Here is a 6,157-nt window from a genome sequence, read left to right as displayed (position 1 = left end):
TAAATTTTTCAAAAAAAATTATCATCTAAGTATTATTCTTATTTATTTATTTTAAAAGAAGTGCATACTATATGCACACCTTTCATTTTTTCGTGACCTTTTGCTGGTCACTATTGCAGTCTATCATTACACAATTTACTTTTGATCTATGCGAATGATGATTTCATCACAAAATCAGTCTGACAACAAGAAAGCTTGCAACCCAGACACCGATCCCATCACCTTCACAGTGAAGAGGGTGATTGTCATTGTTCGATAATATTAGAATTCGATAACACTATGGGCTAGTAGTAGTAGTTCTAAGAGAGAGAAGAAAAGCTGTGGGGAGAGAATTGGTAGAGAGGTTGTCCGTAGAGTGGAGAGACCATTTTTATATCACATTTACTATATGTATATGTATTTACAGCCAACATGATGCCCCATTCAATTGTCAACAAAAGGAGGATTTTCTGTATCACATTCAACCGGTCAAGGAATTGGGTTTTTATACAATCTTCACACCCTTGCCCTGCTTATAATGTAAATTACACCGGCCTCCCTTGAGGTCTGAAAAAAAAAACCAAACCCCCCGAACTTGGCATAATTAAACTCGGCTCCCTTATGATTTTAATTCATATAATACTTTAACTCTCTTTCATTAGTAATTTGTAAGTTGTATGCATAAAAAAAAAAAGGGAGCTTTTTTGATAAATCCCTTTTCTAAGAACTTTATTTCATCTAACCCATATTCTTTTTGACTATTCCATTAGGTCCAATTTGAGATAAGAAGACCAAAATACCCTTTTCATCTACTTATGTTCCATTTAGTTCACATTATTTTCTTATATTTTAATAAGTCCTATGGGTGACATAATTACCAAAATACCCTTAATGTGAATGTTCACACCGTTAACGTAAATGTTCATATCGTCAATGTGTAGGGGCCCGGCCCATGTCGATCCTCGTGGGTGCCCGGAAAAATTCGAATCGGGCCGGGCCGGTCCACAGGCCAAAAAAATAGTCCCGGCTCGGCCTTTTGATAATATGAATATTCACATTGACAAGTTAACATTCACATTGATAGGAGTGTAAAATTGGCCTGCGGCCCGTGGGCGGCCCGAAACTAGTCCGCCGCCCAGGGCGGGCCCGGACCGGCCCGGCCCGTTCACAATGTGAATATTCACATTGACATATTAACATTAACAATAACATTGACAAGAGTGTAAAATTGGCCCATGACCCGTAGGCAGCTCGAAGCCTGGGCCCGGGTCGGGACGGGCCCAGCCCGTTGACAATGTAAATATTCACATTGATATGTTAACATTCACATTGATAGGAGCGTAAAATTAGCCCGCGACCTATGGCCGGCCCGAAACCCGCCCGCGACTCGTGGGCTGCCCTGGGCAGGCTCGGCCCGACCCATTGATAAGAGTATAAAATTAGCCCGCGCCCCGTGGTTGCTCGAAACTAGCCCACGGCCCGTGGGCGGCCCGGGGTGGGTCCGGCCCGGCCTATTGACAATGTGAATATTCACATTGACATGTTAACATTCACATTGATAAGAGTGTAAAATTGACTCGCATCCCATGGGCGGCACGAAGCCCGTGGGCAGCGCGGGGCGAGCCCGGTCCGGCCCGTTGACAATGTGAATATTCACATTAACATATTAACATTCATATTGATAGGAGTGTAAGATTGGCCCGTGGCCCGTGGGCGGCTTGAAACCCGCCCGCTGCCCAGGGCGGGCCTGGCCCAGCTCGTTGACAATGTGAATATTCACATTGACATATTAACATTAACATTGATAAGAGTGTAAAATTGGCCCGTGACCTGTGAGCAGCCCGAAGCCCGGCCCCCGGCCGGGGCGGGCCCGGCCCGTTGACAACGTGAATATTCACATTGACATATTAACATTCACATTGATAAGAGTATAACATTAGCCCGTGCCCCGTGGCTGCCCGAAATACGCCTATGGCCCGTGGGCGGCCCGAGGTGGGCCTGGCTCGGCCTGTTGACAATGTGAATATTTACATTGACATGTTAACATTCACATTGATAAGAGTATAAAATTGACTCGCGTCCCACGGGCGGCCTGAAGCTCGTGGGCGGCCCGAGTTTGGGTCCAGGCCTACCCCGGGCCGCGGACAAATTTTACACTCTTATCAATGTTAATGTTAACATGTCAATGTGAATATTCACATTGTCACGGGTCGGGCCAAGCCCGCCTCGGGCTGCGATCAGGCTTCGAGCCGCCCACGGGCTGCGGGCCAATTTTACACTCCTATCAATGTGAATGTTAACATGTCAATGTGAATATTCACATTGCCAACGAGCCGGGCCCGCTCCGGCCTGAGGTCAGGCTTCGGGCTGTACACGAGTCACGGGCCAATTGTACACACTTATCAATGTGAATGTTAACATGTCAATGTAAATATTCACATTGTCAACAGGCCGGCCCGGGCCCGCCCCGGGCCACCCACGGGCCGTGGGCGGGTTTCGGGCAGTCACGGGGCGTGGGCTAATTTTACACTCCTATCAATGTGCATGTTAACATGTTAATATGAATATTCACATTGTCACGAGTCGGGCCAAGCCCGTCTCGGGCTGCGGTCGGGCTTCAGGCCGCCCACGGGCTACGGGCCAATTTTACACTCTTATCAATGTGAATGTTAACATGTCAATGTGAATATTCACATTGTCAACAGGCCGGGCCGGGCCGGGCCCGCTCCGGGCAGCGGGCGGGCTTTTGGCCATCCATGGGCCGCGGGCCAATTTTATACTCTTATCAATGTGAATGTTAACATGTCAATGTGAATATTCACATTGTCAACGGGCCGGACCGGGCCCGCCCCAGGCCGCCCATGGGCCGCTGGCGAGTTTCGCGCCACCACGGGATGGGGGCCAATTTTACACTCCTATTAATGTGAATGGTAACATGTCAATGTGAATATTCACATTGTCAACGGGCCGGGCCGGGTCGGCCCGCCCTGGACTGCTGTCCAATTTTATACTCTTATCAATGTGAATGTTAACATGTCAATGTGAACATTCACATTGTCAACAGGCAGGGCCAGGCCCGCCCACGGCCTGTGGGCGGGTTTCAGGCAGCCATGAGGTGCGGGCTAATTTTATACTCCTATCAATGTGAATGTTAACATGTCAATGTGAATATTCACATTGTCAACGGGCCGGGCCGGGCCTACCCCGGGCCGCGGCCCAATTTTATACTCTTATCAATGTAAATGTTAACATGTCAATGTGAATATTCACATTGTCAATGGGCCGGACCGGGCCCGCCCCGGGTCGCCCATGGGCCGCGGGCGAGTTTCTTGCCGTCAGGGGACGGGGGCCAATTTTACACTCCTATTAATGTGAATGCTAACATGTCAATGTGAATATTCACATTGTTAACGGGCCGGGCCGGGTCGGGCCCGCCCTGGGCTGCTGTCCAGTTTTATACTCTTATCAATGTGAATGTTAACATGTCAATGTGAACATTCACATTGTCAACAGGCAGGGCCAGGCCCGCCCACGGCCTGTGGGCGGGTTTCGGGCAGCCATGAGGTGCGGGTTAATTTTACACTCCTATCAATGTGAATGTTAACATGTCAATGTGAATATTCACATTGTCAACGGGCCGGGCCTGCCCCGGGCCGCGGGCGGGCTTTTGGCCGCCCATGGGCCGCGGCCCAATTTTATACTCTTATCAATGTAAATGTTAACATGTCAATGTGAATATTCACATTGTCAATGGGCCGGAATGTGAATGCTAACATGTCAATGTGAATATTCACATTGTCAACGGGCCGGGCCGGGTCGGGCCCGCCCTGGGCTGCTGTCCAGTTTTATACTCTTATCAATGTGAATGTTAACATGTCAATGTGAACATTCACATTGTCAACAGGCCGGGCCGGGCCCGCCCACGGGCCGTAGGCGGATTTTGGGCAGCCACGAGGCGCGGGCTAATTTTATACTCCTATCAATGTGAATGTTAACATGCCAATGTGAATATTCACATTGTCAACGGGCCGGGCCGGGCCCGCCCTCGGCCGCGGGCATGCTTTTGGCAGCCCATGGGCCGCGGCCTAATTTTATGCTCTTATCAATGTGAATGTTAACATGTCAATGTGAATATTCACATTGTTGACGGGCCGAACCGGGACCGCCCCGGGCCGGCCATGGGTCGCGGGCGGGTTTCGCGCCGCCACGGGACGGGGGTCAATTTTACACTTCTATTAATGTGAATGTTAATATGTCAATGTGAATATTCACATTGTCAACGGGCCGGGCCCGCCCCGGCTCGCGGCCGGGTTTCGGGCCGCCCACGAGCCAATTTTACATTCCTACCAATGTGAATTTTAAAATATGAATGTTCACATCATTAAATTGCTAATCGTTCAAAAAATATTTATAAGGGTATCAAAATTAAATATAAGGGCATAAGTGTCCAAGAAAATAGTGTAAATCAAGAAAATGGACTTTATGGAATAAAACTATACATACATGGGACTAAATGGGTTAAAAAATTCCTTCATGGACTTCTTGGGTTAAAACACTTCTAAATTGGACTTATTATTAAAAATCCCAAAAAAAAATGATATTATCATATCTTTTACATTGAAATGAATATTTTATCATTAATTTTTTTTTTTCCTGTGTTTACACACCATATGCATTAATTATATTTGCTTTAACCTTACTAAAAGAGAGATTAGTTTAATTATGCAAAACTTGTAGAATTTATTGTATTTTTTTCAAACCTTAGGAGTGGTCGCTGTAATTTAACCTTTCCAAACTATTTGCAATGCAGGAATTTAACTACTACCATTGATGACCAGTTCACCTCATTGGTGTTGTTACCATTTCAACAAAAAACAGGCAATGTAATACTTTGGTTAAGAAAACCGACAATTTTCCCCAAAAACCAAACCTACATTTAGAAAAATCTCTCTAAGAAATCAGTCCCTAAAAGAAAGAGCTAAGGGTTTTTGTATAATCTAATTATTTTGCTACAGTACAAACCAAACTAACCTCAACGTGCCTAGCATTTTCTGCATCACCCTTTTCCTTGGCTAGTTTTGTAATTTCATCTAGGAACTTCAGCTCAAGACTTTCAAAAGTCAATATTGAAGGTTTGTCCTCGTACCCAATTTCCATGTCTTGCTTGTGGGTCTGTAATCTAGGTTCCTTGTGGGTTTTCGCTAAACCCACATTTGGATCGGGCATCAGTCCCTGGTTAAGTGATTGAGTTGCATTGCCACCTTGACCTGCTTCATACAAAAGTACCACACACAAAAAAGAAGATATTATTATCCATACCAATTGCCATGAAATAATTTGTGCACTCTCTTCATTTACACTTGCAAGCATAGTTGTCAAATCAAGAATTATATTGCCAAGTGAAATCCTAATTTGCAAATCATTAATTGAATCAAATTGAATAAAAAAATTAAACACAAAATAAGCCAAAAAGCTGGCTTTTAACCTAATTCCCAAATAGGCCAATGTTAGACAACTGTATAAATAAAAATAATAAAATAAATTAATTTTGGCACATACAATAGTTCTGATAAGTTATATAAGGATATAATTACACAGTCTAATTGGGAAGACATTGCTATCATAGACAATGATGTGAGTTCACCAACCATGGATGTCGTTCAATCGATCATATCTAGGGGTTGTGGTGGTGTATGGGGCTACAAGGGGGTGACAGTTGTGCTGGTTTTTTTTTTGGGAGGGGGAGGTGAGTCCAGAGGTGGTGGTGGTGGTGGTGGTGGTCAGTGTTACACGGACTCTTCCATTCCTCACAATGTATACTAGATATGACAAGGGTAAGAGAATGAGATATGTATCTGACGCTCATACTTAAATTAGACTCTTGGATACTCTAATTTTACAATGTTTGAAGAAGAAGAAGAAGCTCACATTTGGTAGTGAAGAAAACTTTCTAGCACAAGAAAGATAGAAATCCCATTTTTCCCTTAAATCTCAAATAATTTTAATTATATTCTTAATAATTTGCATCTTATGTCAAAAAATCATACAATATACATTATATTTAAATATTCTGGACGTGTCTACGTACCCGTACCCAACTTTTGAATACATGTCTCAATATCCAAATATTTCAGTGTAGATTAGGTTCCAAAAGAGACATACCCAGTACTTGCACCCG

This window comes from Camellia sinensis, chromosome 8, assembly GCF_055761805.1.
Source record: "Camellia sinensis isolate YWXY chromosome 8, ASM5576180v1, whole genome shotgun sequence".
NCBI lineage: Eukaryota > Viridiplantae > Streptophyta > Magnoliopsida > Ericales > Theaceae > Camellia > Camellia sinensis.
This window is presented reverse-complemented; position numbering follows the sequence as displayed.